Consider the following 14,953-nt stretch of genomic DNA (forward strand, 5'->3'; position numbering starts at 1 on the left):
CAGTGCTGACCACTTCCCGTCTGCGGGTGAATCTACCGTTCACATTGGCCATAGAATGTCCGACCGTTTGCTACTTCAAAAAGAGGGTCTCAAAACAAATAAAATAAATCCCATTGGAAAGAAACCAACAACCAAGGTTAGCAGTTGCCACATCTCTGTGACATGGTTAATAACTGCCACGTCCTCGTGACATACCCCCCTCTTGAAATCGCAAACGTCCTCGATTGCATACCATAAATACACGCCATTGATGATCTTGTGCTATTAACAATCTTTTATCATCGCATGTATCCGCAAGAAAGGTCGTAACATACATAGATACAAATGACTTAATGAGGCCTTCATTCTTTTGCCATTTCCATCTATGGCACTGAATTCATATGTACATTTGATGTACTAGCTCTATCATTACCCCTCCTTTGCACACGTTGGGTTGGGGCATAAGTAGGTTGTAACCCAAAGGCTTCAAGGTAGAGCTGCAATATATTTGGTGACTCTGACAGTTCATGCTCTTCCATCCACTTTGCATCCATAGGTGGATAGTTCTTGAACTTCACCAAATAACGTCTTGCAACTTGTCCTTTAACTTTTCTGTCCTTATGTGCCAAGACTTGCTCAAGTACCAGGATCTCATCAAGTTCCTCAACTTCTGGCTGATCCTCAACTGGCATATCTTCTGGCACATCACCCACGAAGGGTCTTAGAAGACTCACGTGAAACGCATTATGAATCTTCCACGCATCAGGCAATTTCAGCCTGTAAGCCACATCGCTGATCTTGTCAAGCACTTGAAAAGGCCCATAGTAACGCATGCTGAGCTTAGGAAACAGCCGTTCCTTGCCCTTCATCTTCTTTAACCTTGCCTTTTCGAACCTTAAGAGAACCCAATCACCAGGTGATAGTAACAATTCACGACGGTGACGATCAGCAGCCTTTTTCTGTTTTGCCTGAGTCTTCTCCAAGGCAACTTTAATCTTCTTATACATCTCATCCATGTTCTCAACATATCGATCTGCCTCAAAGATCTTGTCCTTTGTGTGCAAAATGGGAGGAACCTTTTTGCCGCCTTCAACAATTTCAAAAGGTGCTTTGCCAGTAGACGAATGCACCGTATTATTGTACGCATACTCAAGCATAGGCAAATACTGTTCCCACTTGCCCTTATTATCTGACACATAGCATTTCCGCAGATCTAAGACAGTAGAATTGGCCTCTTCTGACTGTCCATCAGTTTGTGGATGAAACGAAGACGAGAACTTGAGCGTAGTACCCATGTTCTCAAACAATCCTCTCCAGAACAAACTGGTCATGCGAGGATCACGATCACTGATAATCGATTGTGGCATACCATGGTACTTAAACACATTGTACATGAACAAGCGTGCCATCTGATCAGATTTTATCTTCTTCCTGACAGGGATAAAATGGGTCTGCTTGCTGAACCTGCAGATAATGGTCCATATACCATCATTCCCTGTTGGCGTCCTTGGAAGATCAAAGATAAAGTCCATAGCAATGCTTTCCCATGGCTTATCCGGAATCGGCAGTGGTTGTAACAACCCTGGTGCCTTTTGCCTGTCAAACTTGACCTTTTGGCAAACTATGCATGCTCGCACAAAGGCATCCACATCTCTCCTCAAGGTAGGCCAATAGAAGAATGTCTCTACCGCCTTAACTGTCGCATCAATGCCACGATGCCCTGCATACGGTGGGACATGACTCTCTTCCATGACCTTATGTCGCAGTGGCCTAGTGACACAAAGTCTGCCATGCATCATCATAAAACCATCTCTGAGGAGGTAGTGCTCGTGATGTTGCCCCTCTTGTAACTGTTCAAAGATCCTTGCAAAATCTTCATCGGCAGTATACTGTTCCTTCATGTCATCTAACTCATGATGATAAGGAATTGACACAGCTGAAATTTGTGGCTTTCTTGATAACGCATCAGCCACAACATTCTTCTTGCCTTCCACATGCATAATCTGGAAGTGGAACTCGGAACATCCACGGGATCCCCAACAAGGCGTCACAACCTTCGAGTGGCATGATGTAAAACTCTTCAGTGTCCACATACGACTGAATATGCAGACGCAGTTTTCCAATGATGGGAGTAACACACTCTGAGTGGCCAGGACATGCCAACCCTGCCTCTGCTGTGTACCCCATCTCTTCAGCTTTGATGTCGAGCTTCATAGCTAACTCTGGTGAGATATAGTTGGCTTTGGCACCTGGATCAAAGAAGATGAGTGCCGTCTGATCTCTAACTTTACCCCATGCCCTGCATAACTCACTGGCATCTGTGTTGGGCCTGTCACCCACCATGTCTGGCACTAAACCTGCCGTGGGTTTTGGCTTCTTGCCTTTCTGGTCTTCTTTATCCTCTGAGTCAGCTGGCCTTTTCCTTTGTGGACAATTGATAGAAATATGACCAGGCTGCTCGCATATAAAGCATTTGTTCTCAGCCATTAATCCTTCTTTTCCTCGAGCGACTTGCGCACAAAAGGCTTCCTTTTCTGTTTCTTTGCCTGCGCTCCAGAAGTCCCAGCTGAATCCTTGTCTTTGGTGGCCTGTTCTGACCCCTGTGATGCATCAGGAGCCGTTTTCACAAAGGGCTTCTTCGCTGAATTTTTCTTTTGCTGCCCTCCTTTATCACTGCTCGGAAATCCACTGTCCTCTCCTTGCAACAGGGCAAGACCAGTGTTCGCAACTTCCATAAGCTGAGTAAGGGTAGCCACTCTGTTCTTTGTACAGTAATCGCGAAGCCCTTTAGGCAGCCCACAACAATACTTCTCTATCTGCTCTGTCAATGGCACAAATCTGTAGGAGGTCACTGAGAGTAATGCTTTACAAAACCTCCTATTGTACTCCAGCAAGCTCTTGCACGAAGCTGCCGTAAGCTGGTGCCAATCTGTCAGGACATCGGCTTCAAATTCATTTGATAGCCAAGCAGATGCAAACATTTGCTTGAAATAAACCCAAGTGGCGGGTGCCTGTCCTTGCATTAACAATGTCGTCCACCATGTAAGCGCATTGTCCTTTAAGAAAGTGGCAGCTTTCCTGACCTTCGAGGCCTCTGTAAAATTCCCTCCCGCATAAGCTGTATCAAACTGTTGGAGGAAAGTAAGTGCCTTGGTCTTGTCCTCGAAACCACTGAAGGTACTGAACTTTACCACTGCACCACCTTCTTTGTAAGCCTTCGGCTTCTCTAGTGCCCCCAAGTTGTCATACGGGATGGTCTGCAACATGGGCACTATACTAGGCATGATCGGGACGTGTTGGCCATTCACATTTTGCGTCAGAGGGGCGATATCTGGCTGCTGTCCAGAAAAACCAGCCATGCCAAAATGACCGTGTGGCACCCCAAACTGGCCCTGGTTGCCGTGGAAACCTTGCTGCATGCCGATAGTACCATACATGGGGTTTGGCATGATGCCTTGCATACCCCCGAACACTGTTCCTGGCATGTACGGCTGACTTCCAGACGCATAACCAGCCATACTTTGGAACACTGATCCACCCCCGAAATACCCAGGATGTACCGTGGGTGGTGGAAAAACTGAGTGCATAGCCTGGTATCCAGCTCCTTGTCCATTCAAGACAGCATGTTGGCTCTGAAAGGGGGCGGGCTGAACTGGCATAACCTGTAGAATAGGCGTTCTAGCCACCTGTTCAAGCACAGGAGGAACCTGCTTTGGAGCCCCCGACTCCGCAACATGCGAGTGTTCCCTTTCCTCCTGCACCTCATGAAGTACCTGGGCTTGAGCTTCAACAAGCTCCGTACGCGGTGTAGGTTGCCTATTTTGATGTTGCACTGGTGGCGCTTGCAAGAATTCCATAAACCTCGGATTCTACACCAGCTGCGAAAAGACATTCACCGCGGCAACTAACTGAGTCTTAAATGCATCATCCTCAAGTTGCCCTGTCATAAAGCCCTGTACTACTGGAGGGACATTCACGTTGACAGGAGGTACAGACTGACGTGGCCGTGAGCTCTCGCCAATCTCAAAAACCATAGGAATCTCCTACCTGTCCTTTGGAGAGGAACCCTCTTCCATAATTCCCTTCCCCTTGTCGGCCATAGTGTAATCCCCGCGTTCTTGCACTGTGTGTCTTTACCCTAAACAATCCAGGCTCACTCTTTGAGGAAAAAGTGATTGATATCCCGGCAATGGAACCATGAAACCGGCCCGTAGGGCGGTAGGCGTTGGCTTTCACCCGAAATTCTTTACTTTAAACACACACACAAAGCACTTTCCAAAGAGAACCTGCGACGGGAGTTAACACTTGAATACACACACGGCTCGGAAGCTAGAATGCTCCGAGCAGACGCCCACAACCTGTAGGCCCCAAAATTGGCGCCCCTTTCGGTATTTCTTTATTCTTTAGGAGGGTAAATTACAAGGTAAGGTCCTGGGAATCCTTCACGTGTATCCACCTAGATTCCATTTGATTTGGCCAAATTTCGGCAGCATAACAGCCCCAAAACTTGCGCGAAACCAATTCCCCTGCTGGAACTCGCTTGCACTGTCGTATACCCTCTGATTCCTGTCCAAAAACAGTAAATTCAGCACGCTGTATTTACTGGTTTTTGCCCTGTTTCAGCCCCAAACAGTCCCCTAACTGTCCTCTGCCAGTGGGGCACGATTCCCAATGGTCCTGGCGTCCGTACGGCTGAAAAACAGTGAATTTACAGCGCATACACAGCGCTGATTTTGCACCTGTACGGTGAGGTTATGATCCTCACCAGTGCCTGCTTTGGAGCAGCAGCTAGCTACCCCTGTTCCTGCTCAAGGAGGCTCTTGCCTCAGCACAAAAGCATGAATCCCACACAACTGTACATCAGTCAAATGAGGAGCCCTCTTGTGGGGCATCACATAACTGCACGTAGGGGAGAGAGAGAGCAGTGTGTAGTGTGCAGGGCATCACTCCTAGCACCACACTGTACATGAGAGGGAAAGAAAGCACTCCATAGCTCTTAACCTGTGACCGCTTGCAAATGAGGCCTCTCCCAGCATAAAAATCAGCGCCCATTTTTCTGCAAGAGGAAAGTTCACCAAAATGTGACACTCGGCGCATTTTCAAGCATTTTCCCGTTTCGGGTTCGCCGCTTAAAAATATCCCAACCGACGCGTCAGTTGACTTCGTGGCAGAGTTATAAAGTGTTCCCCTAGTCATACCGGAGGTAATGACGTGAACACATTTCACGACCCAAAATAGCAGTTCCCTAAATTTTAGGAGATGCTTCCGTTGGGCTCCCACTGGTCTTCTGACCATCTATCCTCATTGGAGCGGCATCCAAAAGTGCAATGTGGCCCAAGTGTCGGATACTTTTTGTTGGTAGTCCCACCTTGACTTTACGCCTTAATTGAGTTCACTTCCTAGTATCCACCAACTTGCTAAGTGCGACGGGGGGACCTATATGATCTTGCTCTGAGCCTAGACATCCTCTTACCATACGAATTCCAGTGCCGACCACTTCCCGTCTGCGGGTGAATCTACCGTTCACATTGGCCATACAATGTCCGACCGTTTGCTACTTCAAAAAGAGGGTCTCAAAACAAATAAAATAAACCCCATTGGAAAGAAACCAACAACCAAGGTTAGCAATTGCCACATCTCTGTGACATGGTTAATAACTGTCACGTCCTCGTGACAACAGGTGCCACTAAAATTGCATCCTTCTATGGTCCTATTTCTTCAGGCACTATCCCAAGTTGAGCCGTTAGTTCTGGTGAGATGAAGTTGGCCTTGGCTCCTCCATCGAAAAGTAGTTGTGCTTGGTTGGCCTTGCTAAAGAAACCGGTCGATCCGGTTTAGAATTGATGTGCTATCTATGGTCACAAGTTTGTGACGTGGCATGCCTCGAGAGGACAAGGGGTTAGAGTTTATAAAGTCTAACCCAGAAGATATGGCCCCGGGAGGGGGGGGGGGGGGTTTAGGGTTTAAAGCCTAACCCTTGACAACTTGAAGAGCACTAGTCGTGGGGCCTAAACCCTAGGAGGACAAAGCATAAAAATTGGCCCAGATTTCGACAAATTGCGTTACGTAGTGTCGTGGCAAGTTGACCTTTAAATCACGGGAATTGATGACGTTGCGGTAGAGTACGGAGGTCAGGTGTTGGTTGTCAAATTTTGGTTTAGCTCTTGGGACCAAAGCTTTTGGAGCAAGCGCTTTTGGACTAGGTTTTTTGTGGCTTTGCTTCTGGGCATCTCTTGTGCTGTTTATATGTAGCAAACTTGGACACTCCAAGTCAAGATTCTACCGCAACACAACAAAGATTCACTTCAAAACAGTTCACAGTTCACAATTGATTCGACACGGCCCCCGGCGGAGTTCCGTGCCTAGAGATATTGGCCCCAAAGAGTGGCGCCCTTTCGGTATTTCTTTTTGTATTAAATCTGTGCTCAAAGTACAAGGGAGTGGGAGGTTCTCTCTGAGACTTTGCGTCCAGATGCTCTGAAGAGTGGGAGCCCTGCCAGGTTTACAAGGGATGCTAAAAGCATAGCCCCAAAAGCTACCAATTAAAAGCCTAAATAAAGCAATTCATCTCACAAGCTTCTTGTTGGTAAATAAAGCAATTAATCCCCAAAAGCTGCTCTCTCTCTCTCTCTCTCTCTCTCTCTCTCTCTCTCTCTCTCTCTCTCTCTCTCTCTCTCTCTCTCTCTCTCTCTCTCTCTCTCGCGTAGAATTCAGCCCACGCAAAAAGCTAGAGTTCCGTATAGCTGGCCGCAAAATGCGCCGCAAATTCCAGGGGATCAGTATGGCAGTGCCATGTCAGCCCTAACAGCGTGAAATCTGGGACTGTTGCCACGTCACTAGTTTGTGACATATCCCCCTCTTGAAAGCATTGTAATCGCCCTCGATTACGCCGGCAAAACAAACAGAGGCCATAAATTGTCTTAGCAGACATTGACTATTAGTACCGACACACTAGGAACACACATCTAGCACATGTACCAATCGACAGTCACATTACAGGACATCACATGACATCACTTGACATCACATGACAAATCACATTCACAAATTCATTCGGATCTCAGACCATGATTAATCGGCAACGTATTTAGCAATCGCATCTAGATCCACACTCAGGACCTCATAGATGCCCGATTAACTAATCCATATTGCAATCACGTCTATTGAGATCTTTCAGACCAAAATGTTGCAATCATTCTGGGAGGACACATACTGGCAGCACAGAGGCTCTTCCTGCTGCAACACCTCATTGGTAGGAGGAGGGTCTCACAACTGAGTTTTTTTGGTAGCTTTTTGGGAGAGGTTGTAGGACTCCAGACAGCCGAGGCGAGTCACTTTGTTCCAGTGGCTGGTTGCACACCGAGCTACAACAATTGGGAGCTGGCTTGTACATAATGGTCTCTCTGCAACATGTGCAGCTTGTGACCATCTTGTGGAGAGTCAGCGTCACTGTCTTTGGGACTGTCCTTTGGCACATCAGGTTTGGCTTCGTGTTCTTCGGCTGATGCCAGCTCTTTCCATTGCTCGGCACTACACTTTGGGGACAGCTGCTTGGTCCACTCTCACGGGCCCGGCACTTCAGTTTGAGCTATCCTCCACCAGCCGGATGATAGTGATGCAGGGGGGTCGACCTGCACTCCAGCCTGCTACAGAGCTTACTCCACAGGTTTGGTGCAGTGAGAGAGAGGAGTGTTGGGAGCTCATTTGCGGCTTGACACTTTGGTTCATCTGGCCGGCCTGCTTTTGCATCTTCGAGGCCCGTCCTGTACCACCAGCAAAGACTGTTCGGGATCTCTGGCAAGAACTGATTCATACTCTCAGAGGACAGTTCGAGATACTCCAGGGTAGCTCCGACCGCATGCGGGAGTGCAGAGAGGCTTTCCTTCGACTCTGGCGCCCTGGGCCTTTTTTCACCATGGTCCAGGGTGTGCTCAGATGGCACTACCGTCCACCTGTGTGGCTTTTCCCTCCTCCCATCTCTTGATTTAGCCTCATTGTACATATGCTGTTTTTTCATTGGGAGATTCTCCCCATCATGATTGTTATAGCTCTCTCTTGTAGAGGTGGTTGTAGCCCTATGGGCAGTTTCGTTAACTAATAGGAGGATCTTTTTCTTGAAAAAAAAAAAATGTTGCAGTCGTTTCGTCTATCAGTTCCTGCACTTAGACAAGTCAAGAACAAATCAATATCATATTATTGGGAATTCCAGTTCATAAAGTCATACAACAGTATACTGTTAGCTCACAATATCCCTGAAACTCAAAGAGACATCAGTGACTTTAGTATCAAAATCGGGGCAATTTGTTGACAAAGGAGTGGAGCGACTCCCCTCTTGTGCATACCCATTGCACCAAATTCTGCCCAGTTGAGTTCGAGGTTCAATTTTGGAGTAGACTATGCTAAACCAAATGCTTCAAGGTAAAGGTTCACAATCTGAGGAGTATCTGCCAAATCCTCTTGCTCCATCCACTTCGCATCCAATGCAGGATAGTTCTTGAATTTAACCAAGAACCGCCTTATCATTTTATCTTTTACCTTTCTATCTTTATGTGCCAAAACCTGTTCTGGAACGAGTATCTCCTTGTTTTCCTCCACTTCGGGTTGCTCCTCAGGCTCCCCATCATCAGGCACATCGCCTTGAAAAGGCTTCAGAAGACTCACATGAAAAGCATTGTGAATCCTCCACGTATTGGGCAGCTTCAGTCGAAAGGAGACATCATTTATCTTTTCGGAAATCTAGAAAGGTCCATAGTATCTCATACTAAGCTTTGGAAAAAGCCGCTCCTTTCCCTTTTTCTTTCTCAGGCGTGCCTTCTCAAAACCTAAGAGCCCCCAATCGTTAGCCTTCCAAAACAAACTCATAAATCTGGGGTCTCTGTCGGAGACAATCGTCTCAGGCATGCCATGTAATCTGAAGATCTGGGCCACAAACAGTCTCGCTAAGCGATCCGGCTTGACTGTTTTCTTTACTGGAATGAAATGAGCTTGCTTGCTAAATCTGTCAATAACAGTCCAGATACCATCGTGCCTACTCTGTGTTCTCGAGAGATTAAAAATAAAATCCATTGCAATACTTTCCCAGGGGCGGGTGGGTATGGGTAAAGGCTGTAACAATCCCCATGCTTTATGCCTGTCAAACTTGACCTTCTGGCATACCAAGCAACTGCGTACAAAATCGTCCACATCCTTCTTGCGTCCCGGCCAAAAGAAGTATCTCTCCACACCTTTCAAGGTGGTATCTATGCCGCGGTGACCCGTAAAAGGTGGACAGTGGCATTCGGTTAAAACCTTTTCCCTCAAGGACTGTGTAACGCACAACATCGTTTTCTTCATCAAGTAGCCATCCCGAATGGAATATCCCCGCTACTACCTCCCCATTCTGTATTCGAGTGAAAATATCTGCAAAATCTGCATTTGTGGCATATTGATCGACCATATGCTCGAACAAGGTAGGACCAATACGTACGTATGGTACGGATCCGTACGGACGTTCCGTACACAACGTATTGTGTACATACGGATTGTACCGTACGTGCATCATTAAAAAAAAAAAAAAAAGGATACTTTTTCGGCCGTTTGTATTCGCTTGAGTCTCTAGCTGTTATATATAGAATTTAGACATAATCAAAGTTGTAAAACATCAAATTGACAAATTCTATAGCTTTGTCTTTGAAACTGACAATTATTTTTGTGGTTTCTATTCTTTTTTACCAATGCCACGTATTTTTCCGTACATAAAAAATTTACTCATACGGGACTGCGTACAGTACGTACTTCCGCGTACCGTACAACACGTATGGTTCCACCTTGTGCTCGAAGCTCCTATGATGTATCGCGGAAATAGCTAGAACCAACGGCTTTCGAGACAAAGCATCCACCACCAAGTTCTTCTGTCCCTACACATGGACAATCTGGAAGTGAGATTGTGACAAGATGTTCGCCCACCGCATCTGCTTTTCCGATAGCTGCTTCTGTGACAAGAAGTAGCGTAAACTCTGATGGTCTGTGAAAACAGTAAAATCTGCTCCGAGTAGGTAATGTCTCCAGTGGGTAAGAGCATGGATAACCGCCAAAAGCTCTTTCTCATAAATCTGTGCTGTCAATTCCGGCCTTGAGAACAATCGGCTCTCGTAGGCAATGACATGGCCTTCTTGCATTAAGACTCTGCACCCACCCAGACTACGACCACAAGCATCACAATATACTTCAAATGACTTCTGCAAATCCGGTAAAGTCAAAACTAGTCCTGTAGTCAATTTGTCTTTCAATGTCTGAAAGGCAGTCACCTCTGTGGGTCCTCACGAGAAAGGGACTCCTTTCTGTGTCAAGATATGCAAAGGGGAAGCAACCTCTGCAAACTTTCTAATGAACCGCCGGTAGTATGAACATAGGCCCAAGAAGCTTCTAACTTCATGGACATTCTTCAAATTGAGCCAATCACGGATAGTCTCTATCTTGGCGGGCATCTGCACTCCTGCTGCTGAGACAATGTGTCCCAAAAAGTGTATCTCTGGTAGGAAAAGTTCACTCTTCTTTGCATTGATCGCCAACTTGTGATCCCGCAATGCCTGAAAGACTTGTAGCAGACGTTCTCTATGTCGCTGCCTCATCCTTGGAGAAGACAATAATGTCATCAAAGAAAGTGCCAACAAATAGTCTGTACTCTCAAAAAATCCTATCCATCATTCGGCATCACCAAAAACTCAAATAAACCAAAAGTCGTCCGAAAAGCTGTCTTGTAGACATCTCCGGCGCGATTCGGACCTGATGATATTTGCTCTTCCAATTGATCCTGCTGAAACAAGAGGATCCGTGGAGTTACTGGAGCATCTGCATCTGTATCTGTATCTCAAGATGGCTCGTGAAGCATAATGGAGTGCTCGCTCTGACAGCCAATATCAACGTTAAAGAGCCCACCCAACACAAGAAGGGGAGAGATCGAGAGATGCACTGACGAGGGACATGGTCTCTCACTAGAGTGCTTTGCGAGAAGACTCCACCCAAGGCCTGCCACATAGCAAAAGTATCCCCAGCCCTTTTTGTCACGTCACATATCCAACCCTATGTGTCCGTGGACAAGCTACAACATGATCAGGGTTCAGTTCAATCAAGTCAGTCTAGAATTGGAAGTGATCTGGCACTTTTGTGAGTCTGTTCGTAGACCGTGCATGTCCAGACACTCAGATTAGATGCATATCCTCTGGTTGCACACAACATGATCATCAGATTTCCATCAGATTCATCAAGAGCAGTTTTAACAATATATAGGCCTATTTTCCCTAGTTTTGACATTTTTCACTTATTATTTTTAAGTGACTTTTGTTGGAAACTAGGTAGGGCAATTTTGCTAAGTTAATATATAAGCAAACCAGAGTCGGCATTTTCTGGCAGACGAGGCAGCAGGAGCACTCGTTCAACATGCAACTTCTCGGCAGAACTCCAAGCCCTAGCGTTTTTGCTTCACAAGCATAAAGCTAGTGTTTTGGATCAGATCAGCCCTGACGTGTTGGTGCACAGCAGATCAGCCCCGGCGCCATCGCTACACAACGGATCAGCCTAGCATTTTGCATTTGTAGAACAACCGGCGACAGATTTGCAGATTTTCAGCCCTAGCGTTTTTGCATCTGCATCATAACCCAACGTTTTGCAGATTCACCGCGACGGAACATCAAGAAACCTCAGCGTTTTTAGTTTCCAGCCCTTAGACACTGCAGATCAAGTCCCGAACCTCGCAGATCTCACCTTCCCGCAGTAGTTCCTCGCCGCACGGTCAGTTTCCGCAAGGTTTACAGTTTCAGCCCAGAAAACGCAGATACTGAACGCAGATTTCAGCATCTGCGTTTTCAGCGCGTCGTCGTCGTACCGTCGTCATCGACATAGTCACCGACATAGAGACAGAATTCAGCAGATAAAGATTTGCAGATTTCAGCCATTAGCATTATCAGTTTTCAGCCCGTCTCGTCGTCGTCCTCATCGTCGTCGACATCGTCGGCAAGTCCAAGCATTGTAGAGATTTGTGCAATCATAAGTAGACCGCTCTCGCCATAGAGAGTGGGGCCTTCGGAGGAGGGTTTGACAATGTCTCTGGTGTCGTATTCTTTTCTCGATCTCTCAGTCTCATGCACCTTCACGCACAGTGTCCATTCACTTTGTTTGTGTCCATTGCACTCTCTTACTAAAGGAACGGAAGGCTCTCCCTTCCGTAAGTAAAAGGAATCCTTGAGCACAATTCGGAGCACTCATCTTGAGCAAAGTTAAAACATTCATTCCGCTGCACTTAACATTGGTATCAGAGCTTTGGCAGTGTTTTGTATCACTCAAGGAAAGAACCACAAGAACCACATGATTTTTTTTGCTTGTTGAGGTCGCACGAACCCAAGTTCGCTTGGGTGTGTTGATTCCTAATCGTGTTTTTGAAGAGTGACAGGAATCCCTGAGGAAGGGCTTGTTCAGCCAGCCTCCCCTTGTGCCTCTTTTCACTCATTGCAAGCGGACCGTGCACTTAGCGGCCGGCCAATCGACGTGAGGTCGAAAAAAGCAACCTTGGTGTGAGCGCAAGGCCACCAAGGGGTGTGCCCTCGGAAAAGAGCAGAACTCGGGTGAAGAGAAGATCCTTCTCTAACACAGATTGCAAGCGAAAGAAGAACCGCAAGAACCTCAAGACTCTCAAGAACTCAAGACCCCCAAGAACCCAAGAACCCAAGTTCCTCGTGAACTTAAGAACCCAAGAACCCCAAGCTTCCTCGTGAACTTAAGAACCCAAGACCACAAGAACCCAAGACTTCAGTGGATGATCATCACTCGAAGCGGAATGGATACTTCGCTTGGAGGTGATGAGCATGAGAGAGGCGAAGAATAATCTTTCCTACCAGGGGGTTTTTCCGACCCTCCCCCTTCCCCATCTACGACAAGGATTGCACTAACTCCTATGGAGGCTTTCGACAAGATGGTGATGGACATGAAGTTAGAACGCGAAGCACGGGAAGCAAGAAAGAAAGGCCTAAGAAGAAAGCATAGCAGCCATAGATCGTGACTACAAAGCGTGGCAGCCATAGAGCGTAAGCACGACTTGGAAGCCAAAGAAAGTCAAGCCAAATTGGATTGCGAGAACAAAGAAAGAGAAGCAGAATTTGATCGCGAGAACAACGAAAGACAAGCAACATTTGATCGCGAGAACAAAGCAAGACAAGAATAGAGCGACCAACACATGAAAGAGTTCTTGCGACTCTTTTCTATTGTGCAGGCGCAGTTTGTACAGGATCAGGAAAAGGAGACTCTCTCAGTCTCTTCTTCTCCAAAGCAAGACACACATGATTTGCATGACGATGATGATTTGAATGATAATGATGAGCATGATGATTTGCATGATCAAGATGTGATTTCTCACAAGCATGACGATTTGCATGATTAAGATGGGATTTCTCACAAGCATGATGAGTTGCATGAAGATGATGTGATTGTTCACAAGGATGATGTGTTAGTTGATACTTTCTCTAGTGAAGCTAACCTCATTGCAGATTCGATCAATCACGAGGAACCGATCTTGGCTCTCGAGCCTAGGTCCAAAGAATCCTTACAAGAAGTACTAGGTGTTCGAATGGTTAGTCAACACGCATTGTACGAGTGTTCCATTCGTGATCGTTTCCTGTATTTTAGTCAGCGTCTTTATGTGATCCCTTTTCCTAGGCATGACATATTGTACGTTGAGCACGTTTCACTCATGAATGAGCACGGATGTATGCGGATTGTTCATGAAAAGCTGAAAAGTATGCATTCAAGGAAGTCACATTCCCTATCTCTTCCTTGGCACGACACAGTTGTAGAAAGAGCACATGAAAGTATGAGCACCAAGCATGGGCATTTCCGTTGTGAATTGCCACAGTTAATTGATTTAGATCAGCACGACAAGATTCGATCACATTGTTTGCGTGTGTGTGGTGAACGCTTTGGCACTCCGTCTCTTTGTTCATCTACATTGCATGCACAATCTTTGAGGAAGACAAGATTTTTTCCAGTCACTTTACATGGAATAGGTATGTTCATGGTTTTGTGTTGGAAATGGTTTCAGGAATTTTCAGTCATGGAGATTCTTGAAGAAAAAAGAAGCATGACTCTAGACGAAGTTGAAGCATTGAAGGAGCCACAGAAGACTTTGTCGCTTTCGGCGCCGCCCAAAGAAGCAAGCGTTGCAGACCTTTATGAAGTTCAAGTACCGCACGACCCACACATCAGAGTGGGCCGGCGAAGAGTCCCTTCCAGGATTCCGGGTGCTATTGGTGATCTCCCTCGACGCCATGCAGTTCAGTACCAGTACCTCACTTTGAAAAGGAGGGGATGTCACGTGACACATCCAACCCTATGTGTCCGTGGACAAGCTACAGCATGATCAGGGTTCAGTTCAGTCAAATTTTGGATTAAAGTTTGAATATCATATGCTTTTAAGTTCTAGTTCTTCAATAGCAAAAGCTTTTTACTGCTTTTGAGCCAAAGTGCCTATTAATTAAAGGCGTTTGTGTCAATTGTAACTCAGATTTGGTGAGTGGCCTTACACGATAGTTGTAAAACTATCAATTGATCAATAAGGAAGAAATACCACCAAGGGCGCTCAACTTGAGGGCCAATACTCTGCGAAGAGGAAGTACGTCTCTTCCGTGTCAGTTAAGTTAAAATCTGAAGTTTTCTCTGTTCAGTTGCAGTTGTTAAAAGTCAATGATCATTGATTCCTGTTGGCATGGGGCGCCTGCTAGTCATAGTGTGTACGTGCATGGAGACCTGTGCAAGTGCGGCAGCGGGGGGTGAATGCAAGAGCGGTGCCCCATGGACGGAGGGACTAGGTGCTGGGGAAAAAAGGTAGTGAGGTGGCACAGGTGGTGCTGAAGCGCAGCCAGGAAAGGGAGGCGAAAGGAGGGGGCAAAGGAGAGCGGCAGTAGGCAGGTAAAGGGTGGCGGCAGGAGGCACGTGATGTAGGGCAGGA

General features: G+C 46.5%; 1 protein-coding gene across 2 annotated transcripts in view; it reads left to right on the forward strand.

Moving 5' to 3' along the window:
- LOC147463689 (flavin-containing monooxygenase FMO GS-OX2-like) overlaps positions 1–14,953 on the forward strand; it is a 130,349-nt gene that overhangs the window by 77,233 nt on the left and 38,163 nt on the right. The window lies entirely within an intron of this gene.

Source organism: Adiantum capillus-veneris, chromosome 2 (genome assembly GCF_014529385.1).
Source record: "Adiantum capillus-veneris isolate H3 chromosome 2, ASM1452938v2, whole genome shotgun sequence".
Taxonomy (NCBI): Eukaryota; Viridiplantae; Streptophyta; class Polypodiopsida; order Polypodiales; family Pteridaceae; genus Adiantum; species Adiantum capillus-veneris.